Here is a 27,975-nt window from a genome sequence, read left to right as displayed (position 1 = left end):
TAATTAAAGTATTTTGTGATAGATATATACCAAAGAAAACGATATCATTGTTTGTATTTCTCTATTTTTGTAAAATAACACTATTTCAATTGTTCTGACACAACTGTAGTCAGCGCCCGTGTGCATATTTGCGGATCCCAAACGTTTCAGCATATCCTCTGATCTGATTGGTCGATACAGATGCGATATCACAAGACATGATCTATATATAGCACAAAATAAACGAAAATAGTTGTCGGCTCTGGTAGCCGAGTGGTCTAGCATAACATGCTAGTAGCAAAAATGTTCGGGCGCCCATGTTGACTTGTCATCTTCACAGCATGGGAGTGTTTAAAGGAACGTCAAACAGAATTCAGAATTATATTATTAAATGTGTTTGGTGAGTAATTCTGGATAAAATTAAGTCAGAAGTAAACAATACACTTCTTACAGCAATAATTTTGGACAAAACTACGGACATTGCAAAGATCTCTCAACATTCAATCGGTACATGAAAGACGGCAATTCATGAAAGACATTTGGTTTGCAGATGTTACTAGTGATTGCACTGCGACTGCTCTAAGTGAGCATGCTTTCCAAATTCTCTCTCATCTTAATTGTAAGCAAAAGCTTGTAGCATTAGGCTATGGATGGAGCTGCCACATTTTCTGGACATTTGAACGGTTTACAATCTTTTGTGAAAAGGTGTTTGAGTGCACTCACCATACACTGCTATCATCACAGACTCAATCTCGTTGTTCCACAGTATGTTAATCACATCAAGGAATGTAAAATATTTTTTAGAATAAATGGCATTCCAAATTTCTTTTCATATTCATCGAAACGCTGTAACGCGCTTGCTGGATCAGAAGTAACTAAGCGATTTCCAACGGTTTCCACTATAAGATGGAATTACAATTCCAAAATTGTGAATGCAGTAAATGAAAATCAAATAGAACTCTTACGGTGTTCTGAGAACATTGTAGAAGATTGAGATAATTGCGACACCGAAGCTTTCATGACTACAAAAAAGAAAAAAAGAAACAATGTGTGAGTTATCATTGAAGGATTTCGATTTTGCATTTCTCCGCACGGATATACTATTCAACATTCCTTAAAGTAAAACCTTGGATGTGAAATATTGTATCCAAAAAGTACAAAAGATGGTATCTCAACTTAGAAATGCAAGAAACGATTTTGAAGACTTATAGAAAAGTAGAATTGGATTACAACGGGAACCTTCTAATAAAAGACGTAAAGTAGATGACTCAACAGATTCAGAAATTAAATATGTGCGTATCTTCAATGACATTATTGATACTGTGATTTCAAGATCTCAGTGAGTTACAATTTCTTGAGTTGTTAGTTTTAAAGAATTTTCAGTGCTTGAAATCTCGATTTCCTGATTGCTTGTTTTTGACCCTTAAATCAATTTACGGGAGTTTTCTTTTTAATTTTAACAATTTGCGGAGTGAATTAATATAGGTTTACAGACTCTTAGATTTTTCAAATAAAACTGTGACTGAAATTATCCATTTCTTGAAAGAAAGAGGCTTGGTAGAAGAAGCGTTTACAGAAACATATAAATTGTGTTATTTGGTGTCATCAATACTACTCAGGACCTCCACTCTACAGCACACATTCTCTTCGAACCTAATCCCCTGTAAGAAAAGTCACGACACGCCACTGGTAAAATAGTACTTTTATTTCTACTTCACACGTACATTTATTATTTTCAACCGTAGGAAACATTGTAACATTAATGAATAGAGTTGTCAGACGTTCTGAATATGGGGCGTTTCAAGCACAAGAAAATCAAATCCAATTACCAAGGTTGTGAGAAAAAAAGACATGAGTTTAAATATATGAAAAGGTTAACACTGTTTTTTAATGGAGGTAAATCATGACAGATTTCGTTTTTATGAGTCGAAACTAACTGAAGAAACAAAATGTGTTTTGTTTAATTTTATTCTTAGATTTTTTATTTTTTATTTATTTTTTTTTACATAAAGGTGCATTCAAGTTATCACATCTCCAATGTTTTTCTCAGGACTGGAAACAGATAGAAACGCGCTGTTTGTTTTAAAATACACGAACACGCGTTATCAATACGTGACAGAGATTGCAACACTGTACGGCACACAGAACTCCAGCGGCAGGACGTGTTATAACTTGGATGCACCTCGTAATATTCTCAGATTGCCCACTCATTAAAGAAAAGACGAATTATGTTATCTATATATATTGTGTTCTGATTGTTGTTTGGAATAACGGCTAAGTAACCAGAATGTGTGTGTTCTTTAATATATTTGATTTGCTTTACTTTTCTAAAAATCCAATCTCTGGAAAAAGTGATGAATTCTGAAGGGAATATAATACCATTTACTTGAAAATAAAAATAGTAACTAAAAATCTACGTTTTTGTCCAAATACCATCCATCATCTTGTAAGGCGCGCTATACATTACGAGATCAATCCTAGGAAATATCTTAGGATTTATCTTCGGAAAAATGTTATGACATATCTTGTAGGAAATCTTACCCTTGTGTGCCGTACACGTGAAGATTTTTCCTATCTGACCGAATGACGTATATCAACATTGTGAAATAGTTCTATTTAATAAAAGTATAAAGTTGAAGAATTACTATGCTAACCACACTGCACGGTATACGGACAAAATCTCGCGGCCGAAACATCGCCGCCCAAAATCTCGCCGGCCAAAACCTCGCGGGACAAAATCTCGCCAGGCCAAAACCTCGCGTGGCCAAAACCTCGCCGCCCAAAACCTCGCGGGACAAAATCTCGCCGGGCCAAAACCTCGCGTGGCCAAAACCTCGCCGCCCAAAACCTCGCGGGACAAAATCTCGCCGGGCCAAAACCTCGCGTGGCCAAAACCTCGCCGCCCAAAACCTCGCGTGGCCAAAACCTCGCGGGACAAAATCTCGCCGGGCCAAAACCTCGCCGCCCAAAATCTCGCCGTGCCAAAACCTCGCTGCGAATGAAACTTTTCTTTAAAATTTACCCAATCTGTTTCCTAATATGCAATTCCACATTACAAATAATAATAACAATAATAATAATAATAATATACAAAATATCGTGTGCGTGGGCTTTCTCAGGTTATTCCCGTTTCCTCCCACTTTCTTTATTCGATCATTTCCTTCATTCTGGTCATCTACGTCTCCTTTAACCTATAGGACATAATCAAGGGACGTCGTAAAAACTCATATATTGTTTCATATTTTCATAAATATTATTAGATTTTTGTTAAAATTTTAAGTTTTTGGATGTTCTAAAGTTCACGAAACTAACCTCGTTAGTTGTCATTACTTTCCTTATGCAGACTTTCTTTCCCTATAACCAGTTTAAAGACATCCTGTCGCCCTACCTTCACATTGAAATCCTCTAATACAGAAATAGAATTTTCGCGGGACTTGGTCAAATACCCGTGATACTTCTTCTGAAACAGCGTCTTTTATACCGTCATCCTTATCATCTGTTGGAAGATTTACATTTTGGTCAGGCGAGATTTTGGGTATGGCGATATTTTGGGGCGCGAGGTTTTGGCCCGGCGAGATTTTGGCCCGCGAGGTTTTGGGTGGCGAGGTTTTGGCCAGGCGAGGTTTTGGCCCCGCGAGATTTTGGGCCGCGACGTTTTGGGCGGCGAGGTTTTGGCCAGGCGGGGTTTTGGCCCGGCGAGATTTTGTCCCGCGAGGTTTTGGGCGGCGAGGTTTTGGCCAGGCGAGGTTTCGGCCTGGCGAGATTTTGGGCCGCGAGGTTTTGGGAGGCGAGGTTTTGGCCAGGCGAGGTTTTGGTCCGCGAGGTTGTCGCCGCGAGGTTCTGGCCGCGAGGTTTTGTACCCAAACCACACTGCACATCCCACTGATATTAATATCAGGCGCTATATTGTTAAATTATATACCTCTAAAAAAAAAAAAAAAAAAAAGCATAAGTCAGAAGGGTGCTGGTATACTTTTGGCGCACCACATTTTAGAAGATTTACAAATAAAATTTAATACTTTGCATGAAAAGACATATTTATAAGGAACACATTTTGTGGAAGCAACATAATTAAATACAAAGTAATACACCTGTATTTTATGTTTACAACTGTAGGGTTACTAGTGTAAAATCATTATAAATGTTTTAACGACGGTTAAAATAGGTGAGACAATGTTTAGCAGAAAGGGTCCAGCTATTTTTTCTAAGAAATGCTACAATTTCGGTAGTTTATATTCACATTAGTTTAGTTTAGGTTGGTTCAGGTTAGTTACGGTTATGTTACGTTAGATTATATTAGTACATGGGTCCAACACAATTTTCAAAAAGTGATAGAATTTCGCTTACTTCTATTAATATTAGGTTAGTTTAAGCTAGTTAACTTCATTAGGTTAGATTTAGTTAGGTTGTGTTAGGTCTAAGTACTTGCATCTTCCATTTCTCCTGTAAATTTTGTATGTTCTGCTTACTTCTGGACCCCTTCTGCGAAACTTTTACGTAAGTGAGTGCATATGAAAGTTGACCGGTGTTACTATTTTCCACCACCGGTGTATTTCTGCATAGTTTACAGAAGCTATAATTTATGTTTACGAGTGGAGCGCTACTACCACGATACCATGACAAGTGCTATTCAAACTCGTATCATTGCCAAAACGCACTCGTTTTCACTACATCAACTGACGCGCCTGCTTCCTTCGCTCGCACCCCCTCACTAACGCTCGGGACTCCGCTTAGCCCTGCTCTGACTCGGTTAAATAGCATTCGTACTTTCTAGAAACAACCTAGCACAACTTGGTTTGCGTTTTTTGCACTATAGTTTTTATACTATATATATATTTTGACCCCGTATTTGTACGCAAATCGTAAAAGAATTGTAGTTTATCAACAATTGCTTTTGTTGGTCCCCTTCAGGGATTTTATCTATGCTATGTAAGATATTTTCATGTCGGTCAACGCAAATCATTTAGGAAATAGTGACAAATTATAATTTTTCAACAATTATTTCGAGTGGTACATCTAAAGTAAACCTGCACGATCAGAAGATACCTCATCATTTGTGTTTTCATTTGTTTTGTTTTCTCTTTCTCTCACCTGATGTCGCTTAAATCGAAATCTTACGAATTTTCTTTCCGAAATAGAGCGTGCTCTAAACAAGAGAAATCTCATAGGATCGTTCAGAACACAGGAAATGACATGGGATCTGTTGCCATACACGTTGAGATTTTGACTCTAGGATAAATCGTAAGAGATTTCCTAGGATCTATCTTACAGTGTATAGCCGGCCTAAGTGGACACGTTGAATTGCTTTATACCGTTAAAGAAAATGAAAGAAAGTAATACGATTCCACTCTATGAATGCTTTGAATGGAACAACATTTCTCAATAAAACTACCCATCCTAAAGATACAATAAAGGAGATCAAATTTTGACAGATAATTAATTTATTCACCATTATAGACAACCGTTGTCATTTAAGTTATATTATTATAAGGAAGGGTCAGTTCCTTGTTTCTTTGTTAAAGTATTATCCGAAAGAAATCCTTTGGAGTTAGATCACTCTTTCACCACTGGATAGTACAGTTAATCTGGATAGTTATAGCCTATCCGTCATGAAGTTCTGAGTCGAGAGAATTGACTAGCACAGAGAAGTAAAGTGTCCCACACTATACAGAGGTTGTTCAGTCTACATTTGGCCAATTTTGACTTATCCAAAAATTTAGAAGAATCCATGGCGCCAGATCCGTAAGTGCTCGATGTGTTTCCCTTGGTTCCTAACAATAGCCCGACAGCGTAATTTCCACTGTAATAGGCTTCTCTGAAGAACTGGGAGGGGAATCTTGTCCCATTTCCTATGCACAGCTTCCAAAAGTCCTTCCACAGTTGTCACACGCCGTTTTATCAAAGCCCGCTACAGCAATCCAAATCCACAATAGTCCATAGGACTTACATCTGGAGATTTAACAGGTACCTCATTGAAAGGTATCACCTGTATACCACTTGCCTCCTCCATCTCCCTGTAGAAAATGAAATGAAATCTTTAAGTTTTACCTCCCACATTATGCCGGTTAAGCTAAAGGAGACGGTGATGATGAGAGATAAGTGAAATATTGGAATGAAGAAAGTGGGAGGAAACGGGAAAACCCCGAGAAAACCCACGAGCACGGTATTTGTCCACCACAAAGTCTACACGGCGCGAGCTGGGATCATCTCCCTGTAGAATGCGAGGGACGATCGTGAGGTATGTGATGAGGCCTTGTCCATGTGAATGCGCACCAGATTGGCGTCATTTCCGTACATTGTTGGAATCTCATGCTCGTAGATCGGCTGCATGATGTGCCCCTGAAAACACTGCGAATTTATTTTGCAGTTCTTCGCCACCCACGAATCTTCAGTTTACCTCGGTAACAATAGCCAGTAACGACCATGAACCCTTTTGGGAAGGATTCTTTACAGACACGGACTCACCTTCTCAAGTTCTTAGCGCCTTTCTCTCGGTACATGATGGCTCTCGGTTTGCCGCAGTCGGAAAGGTAAATCCATGCTTCATCGCGTGTACAATGTACATCCACTTTTGTTTTGCAGGATGCCGTTCATACAGCTTCCGGGCATTAAACTCTCGTTCCTTTTGGTGGGCATCCGTGAGAAGATGGCCGCGAGCTTTCATGACTTTTTCCAGCTTGAGTTGATGGTGTAACGTCCTGCTCACAGTCCTCAAAGACACGTCAAGACGATTAGCCACACAACTTTGTGTTGGCGGATTTTCTTGCATTGCCATTTTGCGAAGTTTCCTCTGCATGATGGAGGTGGCCTTGGTGCATTCCCGCTTCCTAGGCAACTTCGTTGGTGATCTAAATGGTGGAGCTTCGTTGCCCTTGTCCTTTTTAAAAACATTTTTTTTATTCCACTTAAACTGATGTTGGAACCATTCTTCTTGAACTGTTTTCTAATGACAGAAACACTAAAGTGGGCGTCATAAAGAGCCGCAACATAGCCTTCCCAAAACCGGCTTAGTTTGGGCGGCATTTTGGTCACACAGCGGAAACCCATACACTTGGAAACAAATTTAACACAACTCTCACAACAATGGGCCTGTTTTGTGTCTTATTGTCGTCCGCGCGGAAAACAACTCCGTTCCCAGGAAGTCACTGCACAACACTGCAGGACGCCACGAGTCAGGTCGGGTGAGTCCATTCTGCCCGGGAGAGGGAAGGAACGAAATCGGCCAAACGTAGGCTGAACAACCTCTGTAGTTGTCCATTAAGTAGCTCTTTTTTTTAATTAATTAATTAATTTAACACACTTCAAGATAATCTGAAAGGCCAATTTACGTTGGAACCATTACAAATCAACAACAGTAGATAGGAAAATGAAAATAAGCTTATCAAAGCTTATAGTTAATTGCAACATCCCAGATTCATCTAATGGAATAGGTGGTAAAATCTGGAAAACTTCACTAAAGATATACAATCACACTAAATTAAAACTACAATCTTCCGATTGTGAAGTAAGGACTCTAAGCACTTGTCTACGCCCGCTAATTCTTTTATACATCGATTTACCGTTTAAATATCAGTATTCAATTGTTTACAGTCTACAAATAACTGATAATTAAGAAGGTAAAAAAGATTTTGTTCAAATTTTGCAGAAAGAGATACACACACACACACACACACACACACACACACACACACATATATATATATATATATATATATATATATATATATATATATATATATATATATATATATATATATATATATATATATATATATATATATATATATATATATATCCGTAACAGGGGTAGCTTTGTAAAGTTCATGTACTTCATGATCTGAAATTCGGATCTCTCGCATGAAAAAAGTTAATTTACCATTTATGTGTGCGATAAAGCTATCACACTAGTCGATGTAATAATGTAGTGATGAAACGAGCAGTGGCGTAGCGTACTATGAGGCTCTGAGGCCAGACCTACCCTGTTATCTACCGTATATTTCCTATATCTTTGGTTTCTTATAAAATAATGTCAATACTTCAATATTTCGGTTTTTTCGGTAATAAAATAGTAGGTTGCAAACACTTGTAGACCCTTCCGTCTGAGCCTCACCAGCTTGCTAGACAGGCTTAGGGGCCATGCTGCTCAGGGAGCAAAGCTATTATCGCTGGGGATTGCACGCATTGTTGGGAAGGTGCGAAGGCTTGCCTCTGGGAGTTCAGTTTTTATCGTTGAACGCATCTTTCAATGCTAATATGTTATACAATGATTTCCTCAACACAGAGTTTCTGTGTAGAATTACATATTCCTACTCTCAGGAGTTATTCAGATTAGCTTTTTTCCTTACATGGAGCTTGGTCCATAATAGCTTTCAGAATATACGTCTGGCATATTAAACATATGTATAAATTTACCAAACGCTACCGTACATTATAAAATAATATTTGTGTGTAATTCTAGGTGAGTTTTCCATTTCATAGAATCAGTGAGGTATTTAGAATTTTGTTTCGGGAGCTTTGCTTGTTTCGGAAGGGGCTTTGCTAACTTTATTCCTGAAAATGTGGAAATTCTATAATACATATAAAACAAAAAGTTGCTACAAAATTTTGGTGAGTGCTTAAGAACGGAAGCCACCCCCTTAAATATGCCACTGCATGAAATATAGTATTAAATATCTTGCGTTGATTCAACTGAAGTTCCTTTTGAGCATTTCTGGTGAACTCATTATCACGTGATGTATTAATTAAATGCAGTATTGTATTTATTTTTAAACAATTGATTGTGCCTCTATGTATACATGCACATAAATTTAACTCTAAACAGTGTTAGGCCTAGAAATACAATTAAGAAAGTTCTTTAAAATAAACAGATTGGTAGGTTTTTTTTTTTTTTTTCAACTCAATAAGGAAAATAGAATTATGGTTATAATTTTGAACATTTTATGATACATTAAATGCTATTTATGTTATTAGTTTATCGGGCCTACCCTACTTGTGGGATTACTTTACTTCTAACAATAATGATTCTCTCTTCTCTCTTCTTCCGCACTAAATTTAACATTTTCTTTCTCTCTCGTGTGTGTCAAAGTAGTGGATTAAAAAGATAACTGTAAAGTCTATCAAGATGTAAGCTCGTGGGAATCACAGAAAAGAAAAGCTACAGCTCACAGATGACGAGAAGAACCCTAAAACAGGAATAGCGGGGAAAGGTCAACGACACGGTCAAGTCCATTTTCGGTTTTTGAGGTGTGGTCTATACTTAGATGTCGTCTACTACTCCGGGTAAAGTTATATGTGTGCTATTCTGTGGTGCCATTTGAAACCCCGTGCCCATACCTACGTCACACTACTTCTGCTAGGGTTCTTCTTGTCATCTGTGAGCTATACATGTATTTCTTATAAGAGATGTCAAAGGTCAGTCGAGCGACCCTATGAACTTGTCGTGCAAACATGCCTCTGAGCTCCAACCGTATTTTGTTGAATCTTTTGGTTAATCATGAAATTACAAGTAGTGTATACGTAAAGGAGCATGTGTCACATTTAGGGAGACAAACAACAGTAGACACAATCTACTATTTAACAGTTTATAAATACATTCTTCCAGCGAAGTAAAAACTTTTAATAATTATTGACAACGAACGTCATAGTTTTTACTGCCATGAAAATTTTTCGATTCCCTCGAAAAACTATAGAACAGAATTTATCCTTAAATATGTTATCTTGTTTAGCTCTACGCGATCTATCAACTGATATATGTCTTATATATGAACAATATTTTATGAGGGATGATCAAATAAAACACGTTCGGCATCCCTGGTAGAAACAGTTGGTGACATACGGTTATATTGTTGTAGTGGTAAGTAGTAGCATGTATGTTTGTGTCATTAGTATAGTGATCACTGGCGCAAATCCCGGGGGGACGAGGGGGACATGTCCCCTCCAATCTTCGACCTGGGGGGGACTGTCCCCCCCAATAATCTGACGTGAAAAGTGCTTTTTGGGATAAGTGTGATGATTTGTGTCCGCCTGCCACAAAGGAATGTAAGATGAAATTGATTTATCTTGGCTTTTCCATCTTTTAAAAAGGATCGTATTCTGTAGTATTTCAAACTGAACTTCGTGCTGTAGTGCGTTTAGTAGTCTCATCAATATCCACTTCCGCTACTTGGGCACAAATTGCAATAAATGCCAGAGGAGGATATGCCCCTCTCCTCATGCTGGAAAGTTGTCTCAGCTGTAGGTACGGACACAAATTCCGGGGAAATGGCGGGACATGTCCCCCCCAACATTTGAACTGAGGCTCTCCCAATAATCCGATTTGATTTTTTTTTCATATAAGTGTGATTATTTGTGTCTGATTGCCAGAAACAAAAGTGATATGAAATTGATTTCTCTTGGCTTTTCCATTTTTAATGAAAATGAAGGCGTGCGACTATGCGTGACGTAACCTGATGTGAAATTTTATCTCCTCCTCTCCCCTAGGCCCTAACATACGAAGAGTATATAGACTACCCAATGTCAGTAGAGCCCATCTTTTCAGTAAATGCGCTTTCATCTATTTGTAGTATCAGCCTAGGCATCTACTCATGCTTCGTAAGCTAACTAGTTCTATGGCCTATTGAAACCGGAGGTTCAATGCCGAGTTCACAAAAGCTCTCCACTGACTTCTATCCTTAGCCAACTGGATCCACTTTCTACTTTGGATTCTTATTTCTGCGAGATCCACCTTAATATTGTCCTCCCATCTCCGCCTTGGTCTTCCTAATGGTCGTTTTCCGATTTGTCTTCCAGTCAAGACTTTGAAAGCGTTTCTACTTTCTTCCATCCTAGCTATATGACCTGCCCACCTAAGCCACCTAGACTTCATGACCCTAAGAAAGTTTGGTAATCCGCATAAATTATGTAGTTCCTCGTTATGAAGTTTAGGCCATTCCCCATTCCTGTTTTTCTTGGGTCCGAATATTCGTCCAGGGTCTTGTTCTCAAGTGCTTTCAGTCTATATTCTTCCCTCAGAGCAAGCGACCATGTTTCGAAACCATACAGAACAACAGGCATGATTATCGTTTTATATATTTTAAGCTTCAAATTCCTCGACAGAATTAGCGACGACAAGAGATTTTGAACTGAATAATAACACGGATTTCCTGTTTTTGGTCGACATTTAATTTCTTCTTGAATATGATTTTCGTTTGTTAATATTGATCCTAGATACTGGTATTTGAAAGTGTCCACTTTATCAAAAGTATTAGATATTTAATATTTTAACGCATTCATAATTCGCCATATTACGGTCCCGATGCACTTTCATGTAGCCTATTTAGTTTTATCTGCATTTACTTTTAAACCCATGTCACTGCAAGCGTTTAATAAGACCTCTGCATTTCTTTCTATTGTTCTCCTATCATCACCTATTAAATTTACATCATCAGCATATGCCATAACCTGGTGAACACCGTTCAACTTTAGGCCCTGGTTGTTATCTTTGATTTTCCTTATAGCGTATTCCAGGACAAAGTTGAATAATAATGGCGACAACGCATCTCCTTGTTTCAGGCCATTCTCGACGTGAAAGCTCATGGACAAAACTTTTCCTGCCCGGACTTTACTTTTGGATTCGTTTAAACATGCCTTAATTAATCTAATTAGCTTTTTCGGTGTTCCAAATTCTGTAAGAACGTTGTACAATGTTTCTCTTCTAACCGAGTCGTATGCCTTTCTAAAATCAATAAATAGTTGATGTACCGGGGTATTGTATTCCCACTTTTTTCGAGTTGACGAATTGTGAATATTTGGTCGATAGTTGATCGATTTCGTCTAAATCCGCACTGATAATCCCTAATAATTTCATCTGCGTATGGGGTCAATCTTGCTAATAGAATCTTTCAAAGGATGTTAACAGGAGAGAGATGCCTCCATAATTATTACACTCAGTTTTGTCGCCTTTCTTGTGGATTGGAACAACGATTGATTCTTTCCACTCTTGTGGCAATTCTTCCTTGTTCCAGATAAGGAGAATGAGTTTGTGTATTCTGTTCCACGATTTTTCAGCTCCAGCTAAAATTAACTCAGCCGTAATTTCGTCTACACCCGGAGATTTGTGTTTCTTTAATTTCTTTATATCGATTTCTACTTCTATTCGGTTGGGTTCTAGAATATATGGTTCTGCGGTGTGTATCTCCCTTTCTCCACGCACATTAGTTTTTGGCTACGTGTTCAGCAAATCGTCAAAGAAGTCTTTCCATCTATTTAAAATGCTATCTGTATCAGGGAGAACTGTCCCGTCGGCTTTTTTTAATATAAGTACGAGGTTGATAGCCTTTCTTAGATTCGTTGATTCCTTTATACATGTCCCGAATGTTTTTATTTTTACTATTATCTTGAAGTTCCTTAATTTTAGTTTTCAAAAAATCGCGATCCTTTGTTCTAAAAGTTTTGGAAGTTTTCCGCCTGATGTCTACGGAATTTTGTGCAGTTATTTCATTAGGGCTTTGTAGCCAACGTAATTTTGCCTGTTTTCTCTTCTCTACTAGCTTAATGCATTCCTGGTCGAACCATGGTTTGTTCCTACGTATTTCCGCGTGCCCCAATTTTTCTTTTGAAAGAGGATACTTCGTAAGCAAAGAAAAGAATTCAATTGCTGGAATATTTTTCTCCATAATCTTAAGGTTACATCTGTTAACTAAAGAGTATATGACATGTTTCAGATTTCTGTAACGATTCCTCATCATTTTGCTCAAATAAGAATATTTTTGCTTCATACGTAATTGATATTCTTTCTTTATAGTTTTGTCATTATTTATACTATTATATTATTATAATACAATTTTAACGTGGATCTTTGTGGATGTCTAATTAGAAACATACCAATTATAAATATACATGTATTCAGATTTCAGAATGTGTTCACGGCAGTTATTTGTAATACTGATATGTACTACTACTTCATCTACAGCGCCTAATATATAATATACTCTACAAGAGGCTCACCTCAGAAACCAGATTCATCTACCGCAATATGAGTTTCACCCTTCTCTAGAATAAGCCTCAAATCTGCCCACCTCCCAATGTTGAAGACAATCAATGGCGTCTTTAGGATTTTGTTTCGAGGGGCTATGCCCAGGAAAGGAAGTGGGGAATTGCACACCTGAGTTTGAGAATTAAATATACTTTTATTTATGCATAAATTGAAGTTATAATGGAAAGAATTGCAGACCGATAAATTCTATATGGTATGACACAAAAATTTAGGAGTGAATCTAACCCTTTATTCTATTCATACAAGAAAAAGGAAACATCCTCTTGGCCATCCTAATTTCCCGGGCTAATTATTCCCCCGTTTTGGTTTTCTTTAATTCAAATATTTCCTTCTTTTAAAAATAACTAAACGATATAATTTTTCCTTTGTTATAATAACTAAAGTCCCGTCATGTTGATATCCGCGTAAGTTGGTGTGGAACACCAGTTTCGCTTATCAACTCCTCTTAGTTTTGGTGTTATTGATGACGGCCGACTTGAATCACAGCTGACAACGGTCGATAAAGTATGATAGGCGAAACGAAAGAAAGTAACATCAAGAAAAGGAAACAGAAAAGTAGAAAGGACGAAAGAAAGAACAAAAGAACGTAGTTCTTTCATGGAATGAAATTTGAAAAATACAATATTATTTCTGAACAAAGAGCATAAGAAAATGGAAAGTCAATGAAGATTTTCTTAATACAAATACAAAATACCAAACGTAATATAGCAACCAGGGATTTGAGCCCCCTATAAAATTTTCTTCGGGCGCCCATGATCGAAGACGACTATTGTTGATTAGGCATGAATGTTTCGCACAAGTTGAACAACAAAATCGATCTTTCGCGTCCCGCATGTTGTTGCCACAGATCACAACCGTAACAATACAATCGCAACAATAAACACGCGCTTAATCGAGTAATATCTACGGAACTGAATATGAGTTATGCAGTAGTACAAACAATAGTTAAGGACGTGGGTACTACAAAGTGTGTGCACATTGGGTGCCACGGATGCTTGCGAACAAAGTAAGAGCGTATGGGGCGCGTCTCTCCCACATTTGGTGTGTTGACATACAAAAAGGTATTACTTTCTTTTGCGAAATGTGGTAGCGGATGAATCATGGTGCCACCACTTTGAACAGAATTCTAAATCTTCTAGTATATAGTGGAAACATCTATCGTCACCATATCGTAAGGAGTTCAAATCTTAGGTGTCAACTGGGAAAGTCATGGTGTCTGTGTTTTTTTACTGCAGAGGGCCATTACTACTTGATTTTAAGTCACCAGGAAAGTTTGTCAATGCCACACACTAATGCTACATTGACCTTTTTCGATAGGCCATCAAACGCATTCAAACCTGGAATACTAACGTCAGGTGTTACTGTGTAACACAACAACGAGAAACTGTACTACTTTCCACTGTTGTCTCACCACAAACTTCACGTAAGACACTGTGGATTTCTATAGGGTTTTTGCCACGTAAAGTTTCAATCTTTATGTACGACCTCTAATCTTGAATAGACATGTTACACCAAACATCTGCCGCCTTCATTTCCAACACTTGTCACAGCCACAGTTTGTTCACTAGAGAGCGCACAAGCACACTTCCTGCTGCCTCAAGACCTCAGTTTCAACTGATGAAATGTTTACCTCTATTCCATCATCCACTTCGTAGTGTTGCCATCAGTGGCGTATTTACGATTTTATTTCGGGGTGGACTTTGCTAATTTTCGAAAGGGGGGCTTTGCCTGAAAATGTAAAAATTCTGCAAGATATTTCATATACTTTACTATAGTAAGTAGGATTTCGGAGGGGGCTGAAGCCCGGAAGCCCCCCTAAATACGCCACTGGTTGCCCTAGTGTGCATTATTTATGAAATGACCCTCGTATTGTACAATGTTTGAAATGCTCAAAACAGTACCTTTATTAATCAATGTTACATAGGGAACCGAGCTCGAATAATGAGCAACATGAATCCACTATAAAATTCTCCAATAAAGCTGTAGAGTTGATATTATATCGGCTATTCCATCTTCACTGGGTCACAGGGCAACCGGGTGAGATCTAGTATGAGAGGCGAGATCCAGACCCGGGTGACCTATAGAGATTCAAACCAGTCTGAACCCAACAAAGCCGTGACCCAAGAGACATAGGTAACTCGGTGACCTACGACATCTCTAGTGGCTGGAGTGTTTGAGATGTTATTACATTGCCATCTGTATTACCTGACTTCATGATGTAAACGGCTGACAAGAGATCTACTTATGTAGCGATAAATAATATCACTAAGATTTTATTCAGTTTGTATTGTTTCCGAATTACTTTCCCTTTATAATAAAAGAAACAAGTACCAGTGTTACATGTATACCACGTGAAGGAGTTTGGTTTCTATGGCGCGATATTTTCTCAATTATTATTGAACTCGGAAATGGTATAGATTTCTTCCAATTCTGGCTTTAGTATAGAAATTAAAGTTGAGATGGGATATAAACTTGGGACACTTAATCGAGTGCTGAAAACCACTTCTCGCTATTACCGTTAATACTCTCTAACGATCAATGTCAACTCAGGAAGCGGTTGGTTTCTGTCACTTCCTGTTTGAATAGAGGATTAAGAGAGAAGATGGTACATACACTTACAACGTTAAATAAATATAAGCTAACCGCTTTTCACTATCTGTTTTACTTTTCGCTATCTTAGTAGATCAATATTGAAACTGAAAATAGTAGTGGATTTCTGTCATTTCTGGTTGATCTGGCCACGTACTCGTATCTGGCGAAATATGGATGTTGATGAAATGAAGTCTTGGAACATTTAATTGATTACAGGAAACGACTTAGTCACATCATACGTTATACAATTTTCAAGTTTACTTCCGATATACACAATTATGTTCTTCAGAAAGTAATCCGTGGATCACAGTGATTTGCAGTATGGTTCCAGGTGGATGATACGGAATACGACAACTTTTCAGTCACATCCAGAAGATGTATTTAAAAAATGCCCTAGAAATTTTATTTTATATTGCTCGAAATATTGTATGAAATGTCCTTTTTATACTAGCTCCTTACGCGCGTAACCCGTATATACACGGACCTCGATATCTTGTATTAGCTGCGTAATTTCTGAACAAAAGTGTTGCCTCGATGCAATGTTTTTTTAAAAAAGATTTTTAAAACCTTTTTTTAATTCTGCAAAACCCTACGTGGTTCGAAAGTGGCGTCACCCCTGAGTGTTTTACGCTATACGTAGAACACAAGAAAAACAAAACAGTTTTTCGTTTTATTACGGGTTACCATCCCGTATCTAAAAAACGGCGTGCGTAATATTACGGATAAGGTCACTCCTGAAAAAAAAAAATACGCACGTAAGGGGCCAGGTAAGGAATGATTTTGTTTATTTTTATCGAATATTTTATTTGAAACTGAAAATAATAAAATAGTAATATATAAAATTTGATTACTTCAGGTTTGTTAAACGATTTCTGAGAAATTATTTCTATATCTACATACTCGCAGAAATTACTGGTAAGATACCTATTGGAAAACAGTAGAAATATTAAATGTTTAATTTTCAAGCTGCAGTATTGGATGTTAAATTCATATTCTTTATTTTCTCTCCCTCAGAAATATTTAGCCTCTGTAGCGTAGCTAGTAAGGTGTCACGGGTTCAATTCCTGGTGAGATCAGGATTTTTTCATCCTATCCTCGCCCTATTAGGTGCTATGCTTCACCCAGCCTTTGTGAAATGCGAATCTAAGACAATATCGGTAGGTAAAAGCGACCTTAGCATACTTCTGACCACATTACCTCCACTATTTGCTAAAATGAAGGAAGTATTTTTGCCTGTACCTTCACACAGTCCGTGGGTATATTACTACTGTCCCGTCTGGGACCTACGCTTTACTTTTTACATGTCAAGTGAAAAGTATTAAATGCTCAACCAAGGAATTTGTACAACACTGGTAGTGCTTCCAGATAACTTCTCATGATAAAGTGAAATGAATAGTTATAATAGCTGATTGAGCTGGAACCTTTATTTCTGCGAAGGGGAATGGAATTCCAGAAATAAAATGGATTAATATAAATTATTGGAGATTCATTAGTTATATTGGAGATTAGCGACAATTTCAGCACCGAAGCTACATGAGACTTGAATCTACAGCTTAAGGTGGAATTCGAACTACCGAGGGTGAAATTGAACCCAGGACCCCGTGCACCAAAGGTGCGTGTGGTTGTCACTTGATCAGGAGGGAGGGCAAATAATGATAATAGTAGTAATAATAGTAACGATTGTAGTCAGAACTATGTAATTTTCTTGTAATATAAGAATTCCAGCTTATAAGACAAAATACAAGAAATTATACAGGGTGTCCGAGAATTATCTATACAACTTTACGACGTTATATTGAAAAAAGTTAATGTGATATTTACATGCGGTTTTTTGCATTTAATACAGAAAGTATTAAAGTTTTTTACCTGTTCAGTACACCTCTATGTGGACACCATGTGTGATACGAAGCACATCCAGACGAAAATCAATTTCAGCCCAAGTGCGCTGCAGCAAATCATCAGTTACTGTGTGAAAAGCAGCAAGGATACGCTGCTTTAGCTGTTCAAGGTTTGCTACCTTCGTAGCGAAGACGATGTCCTTAAGGTACCCCCACAGGAAGAAGTCCAGTGGTGTCAGATCCGGCGACCGCGGAGGCCATGATATCGGACCGTCGCGACCAGTCCACCTATTGGGAAACATCTCATCCAGGTATTCTCGAACTTCTAAAGACTAGTGTGGCAGAGCTCCATCATGTTGAAAAAACTTTAAGACTTTCTGCATTGAATGCAATAAACCGCATGTAAATATCACATTAACTTCTTTAAATATAACGTCGTAAAGTTGTATAGATAATTCTCAGACACCCTGTATATAGTATATGTGATAAACACCAGCAAAGACAGTAAAAAGGATCACACAAACTATTTTCATGCATGATAGATGGATAGAAGCGTTAGTCACCGTTACCAGTTAAGATGATAATAGATTGTCTCCATTAACGAACTCGGTCAAGGTTATTGCTCTATATAGAGTGGCCCAAAAGTAGGTATACACCCCTGTATACGATTGATCAAGTATAACATTCTACCTAGGTAGTTTAGGAGTTTGTTTGCTTCGGCTGTTCCGAGCTTAAGGTATAAGAAAAAGGGCATTAAGAACAAATAATAAAGAAACTAAGTTTATCTGATGGATGACAATAAGAAACAATATAAAATGCAATGAGCTGATCAGTACGGTACTGTATACCTACTTTTGGCCCACCCTGTATATATGTTGCAAAGAATAATTCAAAAATTCGCTTACATAGGGTGTCTTATAAAACAGCCAAGACTAAAGACACCGTTATCCGTTAATAGGTAACGAATTGATCCCATTAATGAACTAGGCTACGATTAATCGGTCTACGTACGTATTAATAATAAATAAATAAATAAATTTCTTAAGTATACATTTATGGAATATTGTCATAATTAACCACTGTTAAATTATCAGTTATCCGTTAATACGTTAACAAATTCACTCCTCTAAGAAACTCGGTTGACGTAAACGCTTGCTTGGTAACATTGCTTTGCATTGTCTGGTAACATTGCTTAGCATTGTCTGGTAACATTGCTTGGCCTTGTCTGGCAACATTGCTATCCATGTTCATTTGTTTTCTGTTTTTTCTGTTTTGTAACAGTTATTACCTGAATCAAACGTTTCTTGGCCACTTGATTGGAAGAGGTTGTGCATCTTCACCAGCTCCCTTTGCCTGGTCAGAAGTCCCGATCTGACGACACCAGACAGTGCTCCCTGGGGTTTCATAAAGCAACAAGTAAGAAACACTCGATATCACACAACGCAGGAATTACGAACAGCTGGGGAATACGCCTTCACCCTCGTGACTCCGGAGTATCTCTGCAAAACATCTCCGAGAACTTGGCCCAGAATTCAGCTGTGTTACAACATGGATGATGATCATACTGATGTTTATAACTCTTAAGATTCTTAAGACTTCATCAAGGTATCTGTGTACAGACATTCTACCATAACTAACACTATAGTGTTGAAACTAAAGGGGGGAGGGTACGCCCACTTCCGGACCACTCTGTGCTGCAAAACCAGAATTTAACAGTTCGTTTACATATATGAAATATGGGCTACAGATACCCAACGTTAGTCTTCATTATCCATGAAATGTTAACAAATTGACTACATTAACAAACATAGCTATCAGTTACAAAAAACAATTTGACAATTCGCCGTCATATATGGGATATGGGTTACAGATAGCTGTTATTATCTCTCAACAGGTTAACAAACTGGCTCCATCAACGAACTCAACCGAGATAACCGTTCTAGCAATCTTTTACAAATATATATATATATATATATATATATATATATATATATATATATATACAGGGTGACCGCGTGACTATGTTACAAAACTTAAGAGATGATTCCTGACACGGAAACAAGGAAAAAAGTTCAAATAAACTTTTGTCCAACGTACATAATTTCGGAGCTACAAGGTGCCGAAAGCGTGGGAAAATGACATTCAAAGCTCTATAGCTCGACTATGGTGAATGATAGAGCTAATGCGGCATGGTCACGTCAAAGACATCGAAGCTGCTGTATTCAAAAATGCTTAGGTGTATTCAAAAATGCAATTCGTGCACAAGGATCGTAGCACAAGGATTCCCCAAAGGAGCGTAGGGATTCCCGGATAATCTGTCAAGAAAGATGGGTCGAAAAGGATACAGATGAATAGCTGTCCCAACTGCTAGCAATAAAGCGTCTGTACTAAGTCGATATCTCGCACAAGCACAAAATGGCGAACAGTTTTATACGTGTCATGTGCGGTTGCATAACGCACACTAAATAAGAGTGGGAAACATGAAAGGAAAATGTTAATAATTTGGTACAAATGGTAAATACATGATATTACGCTGTCCTATCATTGAACAGACTCTTTTAATAAAAGGTAATAATCATGAAACGTACTAGAATGTTGTAAAAGGATCACACTATTAAAGTCTTTCTTCCATGTATTGTTGTCATTGAAAACAAATAAACAAAACTGAGCGAAACAACCATAATGCAAAAGAGGTTGTTTCCTAAAAACAAAAGTCACAAGAATGGGAATAATGTCTTCAATCAACATTTTACAGCAGGATTGAATGCAGCCAAGAACATCATCAATTACCTGTAGACGAGACAAATCTCCCAATTATTCTACAATAAGTGATGGACATGGCGTCCCTTTACTTCAATACAGGCGTTACAGCGTCGCAGTAAGTTCTGACGCATCCGCTGTAACAACCCAGGAGCTGTTCTTATAGTATCACAGGCAGCGAGTATTCGTGCTAATAGTTTTTCTGCGTTGTCTATAGGCGTTTCATAGACAAGTGTTTTGACATGATCCCACAAGAAAAAATCAAGTGGAGTCAAATCTGGGGAACGTGCAGGCCAATTACAAGGACCACCTCTTCCAATCCATCTGTCACGAAACGTTTGATTCAAATACTCTCGAGCACTAGCTGAAAAGTGGGCTGGGGCGCCATCATGTTGAAACTACATCCGTTGACGAACAACGAGAGGGACATCCTCTAATAACTCTGGAAATATGTCTCGCAGGAATCTCGTATATACTGGTGCAGTTAATCGTGGTGGTAGTAAATATGGACCTATTATCTGATCATTGATAATACCCGCCCACATATTTATGGCGAATCGGTCTTGGTGGCCCCTTTCCACAATTGCATAAGGATTTTCGTCTGCCCATACATGACTATTGTGACTATTAAATATCCCGTCTTTCGTAAAACAAGCTTCGTCGGTGAAAAGCACGTAGGAAGCAAACTGCGGATCAATTACAGAGCGTTGAAGAAACCACTCACAAAACAAAACGCGAGGTTGAAAGTCAGTTGGAGGTAAGGCCTGAACCCTCTGCGGATGATAGGGGTGTAACTGTTGCTCGTGTACTACTTTCCAAACAGTATCTTGTGCTACTCCCCTTTCACGTGCTATTTTCCGGGTACTTACTGTTGGGTCTTGGGCGAAACGATCAAGCACTTGCTCTTTGCTTGACCGTATACAAATATCATGTCTGCAAGTTCTGCTATCGAATACTCCATTTGATCTCACATTCGAACAAGCAAACCACAAACTGCACTAAGGAACTCGTACGCTACGAACAAACCACATGAAGAATGACCTTCCACCTTTCACAACGCCTTCTAGTAGGATTGTCTTATACTTTCCTTACCTTCGATTGTTTTCTATGACAGAAGGAAGAACAAATTCTTGTGATCGAACCTGAAAACTGTGGCGTACTTCAGGTGATAACACCGTCTGTGAAAACAAAATATCTTCTAAACGATAACAATATGACGACATGTTAAGCATTCTAGACAAAATATCGGAATCAATCCTGCAAAACATCGGAAGCAGCGACTAAAACAAACGACCTGATAAATTGTTTTTCCTTGTTCTTTTTCAATGTTCGGGTAACGCACATTATGGCTAATGATAAGAAACGGATATTTTACTGTTTTTCTCTGGCAGTGGTCACATTAACATGGGATGGCGGAAAAATCCCCCTCTCCTATAAAGTATCCTCGGCTCGTATCATCAAATAAAATAAGATTTCTGCCTGGAAGAAAGCATCCATATTCCCCGGTTTTCCCCCTTAGTTTTACTTGCTTTCAATGACAAAACTACATGGAAGATAACAAAATTAGTGTGATGTTTGTACAACATTTTAGTACGTTTCATGATTATTACCTTTATTAAACGCGTCTATACGTACAATGAACACGACAGTGTACTATCATATTTACAATTTGTACCAAATTATTAACATTTTCCTTTCATATTTTTCCACTATTATTTAGTGCGCGTTATGCAACCACACATGGCACGTATAAAACTGTTCGCCATTTTGTGCTTATGCGAGATATCGACTTAGTACAGACGCTTTATTGCTAGCAGTTGGGACAGCTATTCATCTGTATCCTTTTCGACCCATCTTTCTTGACAGATTATCCGGGAATCCCTACGCTCCTTTGGGGAATCCTTGTGCTACGATCCTTGTGCACGAATTGCATTTTTGAATACACCTAAGCATTTTTGAATACAGCAGCTTCGATGTCTTTGACGTGACCATGCCGCATTAGCTCTATCATTCACCATAGTCGAGCTATAGAGCTTTGAATGTCACTTTCCCACGCTTTCGGCACCTTGTAGCTCCGAAATTATGTACGTTGGACAAAAGTTTATTTGAACTTTTTTCCTTGTTTCCGTGTCAGGAATCATCTCTTAAGTTTTGTAACATAGTCACGCGGTCACCCTGTATATATATAACTTACATGTATGGCATATGGACATAGATAACAATCGTAAAAGTCACCGTTATCCATTAATATGTCAAAGAATTTACTTCATTAACAAACTCGTCTGAGGTAATTAATTGTTTTAGGTATCAGTTGGAAAGAACAAAATTCACTTACATTTATGGGATATGAATTATAGATAACACAATTTGTCTCCGTTATCCGTTAATACTTCAACGGCTTGACTTAATTCACGAACTCAGCCGAGACAATCGTTCTAGCTATCTGTTGCAAAAACAGAATTTAAAAATTCGCTTACAAGTATGAGATATGGGTTATTTACACATAGTTACCGTTAAAGTCTCTATTATACGTTAGTAGGTTACCGGATTGACTATATTAACGAACTTGATTGAGGTAATTGTTCCAGCTATTTGTTGCAAAAAAAAAATCAAGAATTTGCTTACATGTATGGAATATGGACTATAGATAGTGTCCGCTATCCAATACGTTAACGGATTGACTTCACTAATAGACTTGACCGAGACTATCGCTCTAACTACCGGTTGCAAAAATAAAAATCGCTTACATGTCTAGGATTTGGGCTAGATAGACACCGTTAAAGTTGCCGTTATCCGTTAATACGTTAACAGGTTGACTAAATTAATGCACTTGATCCAGATAATTGCTCTAGATTTCTGTTGCAAAAAACAAAGAATTTGCTTACATGTACGGGATATAGGCTATAAGTAGCTAACGTTAAAGTCGCCATTATTTGTTAATATGTTAAGACTAACTTCATTAACCAATTCAGGTGATATAATTCCCCTAGCTATCTATTACAAAAAGAAAATATAATTCAAAAATTCGCTTCATGTATAGGAGCTATAGATAGCCAACGTTAAAGTCGCCGCTGTCCTTTTATACATTAACGGATTGACTCCAATAACGAACTCGGCCAAGGTAATCGCTATACTTATCTATTGCAAAAAAAAAAAAAAAAAAAAAACTGGATTTTAAAAAGTTGCATCCGTTAAAGACTTATCTTGCAGAGTAACGAACAGACGAACGCACTAACATCACAATATTACAAATTTCACTGCTTGATCCTACTCATTAAAAATGTTAAACTAAAAAATATCTCAATCCTTTAAAAGTTTCTTTTCCATAATTTTCTGTTCTAGCATAACAAGATTTATTCAATTCGATTCTTCACATAAAAAATTTCAGTCTAAAAGTTCTGAACTTTTTGCTCACGAGGTGGCATTAGTGTCCCAAATCTGAGCACATGGGTCCCAGCGGGTCAAACTTAACCCCATTTGTCAGATGACAGTTAAAGGTAGTAGATTTGCAAGAAGGGTTGGAGGTATTGTGTCGTGAACATAATTAACTTTTCGGAAAACTGCTCTAAATTATGCAATTTTATTGCGATAGAAGCAGAGGCGGATCCAGAAGCGATCGGGGCCATTGTGCCCCCAGAAGAGGAAACTTTCTTATTTTATATATAAATAAAAGCCATCCCAGAGTTACGAGCTTTTAAAAGAAGCTCTAAGTAGCAGTATTACAACCCACCGCCCCCCAGAAGTTCGTCCGCCCTGGATAAAGGCGAAAATACTGGGCGGGCATGTAAATAAATTTGTGCTATTTATGGGCAAGATACGTCATCAAAAGCAACAGCCAAAAGATGATTAAGTTACTTTTGTTCTGGAACTTTTGGTATACAAGATGCTCTTCGCTGTAGGAAACCAATTACAGAAACAGTTGCTGATATTCTGGCAAACGCCGAGCAAGACATGCATGTAAGAAGAATTCATTACATCGCCAAAGTCTGAAACATCCATCAACGAAAAGTGTTAAACTATTTGGAGAAATCTGGCTGCAATAAGAAAATCGACGTTTTTGTGTCACATGATCTGACTCAAAAATATTTACTCAATTAAACTTCTATTTGCAAATCGTTACTGAAACGAAAGGAACTTGAGCTATTTCTGATGTAGTTGATCACAAGGGGTGAAAAGTGGAAAACATACGATAAGAATGTGTGAAAATGATCGTGGTCGAAGAGAGGATAAGCTTCACAGCCCGTGGCAAAACTACACTGACGGCCAGGAAGGCTATGTTGTTCGTTTGGTGGGTTTAGAAGGGTACCATGCATCACGAACTGTTACCATCGGGCAGAACGATGGATTCAGGCTTATACTGTCGTCAATTAATGCAGGTGGATTTAGCAATTCAAAAGAAACATCCGGAACTGGTCAACAGAAAGGATGTCATATATCACCTGACAACGCTGGACCGCATACATCTTTAAAGACCAGCTAAAAATTGAGAGAACTTGGTTGGGAGGTTGAGGCATCCACCACATAGCCCAGACCTGGCAATGCCAAACTCTCATTTTTTTCGGTGTATGCAAAACTTCCTAGGTTGTGTTAAGTTAGTTTCAAAAAAGTCCTATGTATTTTGATCAGAAACCACAGAAGTCCTTATGATGAGATTATGGTGTTGACAGAAAATAACAGAAAAAAACATTATTTTCAAATCACAATACATGTATTCTCAATTTCGACTTACAAAAATTCAATACTGTTTGGAGAAACTGATATAATACATTTTCAGCTAGAAACGAAAGTTTAAAAAAGTAACTCCATTAAGAAATATCATTAACTAATAATTGTCAAGCTTACCATTATGAAGTAAAACCATTATTAAACATGTCTTTCCACATATTGTGCAAACACACTTTGTGATTTACTGTTTTTCTCGTTCTATAGTTAGCAACTCCTTGGCACGTGATCTAACTACTTCAGCCATGTTTTAAGGTCTAGTCTGCACGAACGGTGAAACAACGCTTGATAAGTCAAAAGATGAAACTGCTCAAACAACTCAAATCTGGTGGTGCTTGCTTTATATCTTGGCCAATTTTGATGGGGATTCATCATATAGTTCGTCAGATATTTTGTCTGCAGGTCGGACGGACACACGGACAGAGAGGGTAAGTACACAAAGGAACCAAACTTCTTAACGTTTTTATGACAAAGTGAAAGGAGGATTATCACAGCTGTTGACTCTTGGGACGAAATAAAAGTGTATAAGGATATTACTTGTGATAAATAAAAGACCGAAAAATAGTCTCAAATACATTGTGAGGAGTTTGTAGAAAGCCACAGAACTTGGTGTATGTCTGTAATTTCAACGTTTTACATATCGTGATATTTGAGCGATTAAAGTAATTACAAGGAAGTTTAAGCTTGGTTTTACCTTGATTGATTTTCGTTTATTCGCATATATTGATGCATGTTTTATATTATTTATTAAGTAAAAACAAATAAGTGGTGTCCGAATCAACTTCTTTCTTGCACACAAAATAATGTTCACACGATTATTTTTATTAAATGTGGTTTTAGAGATTTGATTCTCTTGACAATAATCCACAGAAAAGGAAAACCCGCGTATCATTCGTTACGAACAAAATCTTTATGGATGATGGCAACCCTACTGCATTGGGATCTTCTTTAAGGAGAAATGGAAATAAAGTTTTCACCAACAACATTAAATCAATAATTGTTTCGTCAAATTTGTTTAAAAACTGCCAAACGCTTCTTTCGTATTCCCCGCCCGCAAATTTAAAAACAAACGAGAAAAATGCTTCAGTTCAGAGAGGTTATCAATTTTTTTCTGAAAGATCCTAAGTTCAATTTACGTACTTGACCAAAGATTTACAGCAGTTTCCTCTCCTATCTGGAAAATACTTCATTGGCTATATCTGTTAACTACGCTACAAGGACACAATATTTAAATATATTAAAGTAATATATTATAATGAAAATACGTTGTTAGTATTGAGTAGAACATTTATAGAATTAATCCTGAACTACCATCAATGATTACATTGAAAATTAGTTAAAACTCGTATTCTTATATTCGTAGACATGTCTTAGATATGCTTCAAACTGGCAGAGCTTATTTTTACCATTTTACGCCTAGTATGATTTTCGACATCTTTATTTATTACTTGTTTGCCATACCGCATCATACCGAGAAAATTCGACCATTGAGTATCATTGTTCAAAGAGCTAGGACAATACGATAGCAATTCAATAGTCAATAGTTTATTGTATTTGAACTTTTCACTTAAAATAATTAAACTTTTCACTTAAAATAATTAAATTAAAATAATTAAAATAATTAAACTAATCACTTAAAATAATTAATTAAATAATTATTTAGTTCTGCGTTTTCTTGGTACTTGACCTAGAATGGAAGAAAAAAGTATAAGGGTGGGGTGGTTCACCAAGATGCCCGTACAAAGGATGTTTCAAATTTCGCGTGAGACTTCAAATTCAGGTGAATTTTATATGAAAGACGCAGAAAAAAGAACGCAAAATATTGTTCGCAGAAACAAGCGGGGGCATTTACTTGTATTTAATATTCAGCTTAAATATCAAGCACTTTGTCCTGGATTGACATATAAATCCACGTAGCACATATAGCGTCAAACTCTATTATATAAAGTCTAGGTGGAGCCTTACCGAAGTATTTGCATATTTTATTAATGGAGCAGAAACTATTGGCACGTAAGTGCAATATAACAACGAGGTCGCAGAATGTTCCGAAAACAATGCTCAGAAATAGACCGAAATCGAAAGCTAGAATTACTTGTGACTGGTATTACACAATTATGAAGGAAGAAAAAATGGTTTGCTATCGCAATACAAATTTTATATATCTAAAACCAGGAAAGTCGGGTTTAATATTTTTCATGAAAAAAAAGAAAAGAAAAGAAACTGAAAACAAGGAAATGTATTTTGATGATGTCGTGTTCGTGACACTTACTGAAGTTGTACGCTGTCTTTGTACTATAATTTACTTGTGTCTTTCTTTTTCTGTCCAACGTTCTATTTCTCTCTTTCCGTCCTTCGTGTGTACGTTGGTTATTTCTGCTCTATTCACTGAATATCATGTTTGCGTGTGTTCATGTCTACATACAGCATATCTCTGACTTCAGTAATCGTTAGCATGCGAAAAAAGATTAAATAGCAAATCGCATATGAAACTTATCAATGCATCAAATCTTCACTTTGTTGCATCAAGTATTCCTTTTTATTATATACAAACTAACAAATCCCCCCCTCCGCAGAAAAAAAATTACGACATTCTCTCTGTTTTTCATACTGATCCGTACAAGAGAAAGAATTCGCATTACCCGGAACCAAACACCCTACTATCCCAAAGCTCTCCTAAAACAGAGACGTTATACAGTTCTGTAATAGTAACTTTGAAATATTCCTTCTCTCACTAATGGTTAGCAAAAAATGATATGACGAAAATCTTGCATAACGTATGACTGGCGTATCAAAAATAATCGCGGTTAGCAAAGTAATTTTTCCTTCAAAATGTCTTTCATGATTCTCTTGTGCCACATCACTTGTATTCAATTATTACAAGACAATGAGATGTTCATATTCTATATATCAAAAGGTATATAACGTATTTCGTACTTGCATGTCCAGTGGCTAAAAATATTCAGCTCTTCCTGTGCATCAACCATACTGAATGAAAGACATGTGAAAGGTATGTTTCCGAATGAAAAATATCTGCATACTCTTCTGTGGCCT

The 27,975-nt window shown here is 37.4% G+C and overlaps 1 protein-coding gene across 1 annotated transcript in view; it reads right to left on the bottom strand.

Moving 5' to 3' along the window:
- LOC145661488 (organic cation transporter protein) overlaps positions 1–27,975 on the bottom strand; it is a 168,632-nt gene that overhangs the window by 68,046 nt on the left and 72,611 nt on the right. The gene's annotated exons all lie outside the window — the stretch shown is intronic.

The sequence above is a fragment of the Thermobia domestica genome, chromosome 1 (genome assembly GCF_964235325.1).
Source record: "Thermobia domestica chromosome 1, izTheDome1.hap1.1, whole genome shotgun sequence".
NCBI classification, from domain to species: Eukaryota; Metazoa; Arthropoda; class Insecta; order Zygentoma; family Lepismatidae; genus Thermobia; species Thermobia domestica.
This window is presented reverse-complemented; position numbering and strand designations above follow the sequence as displayed.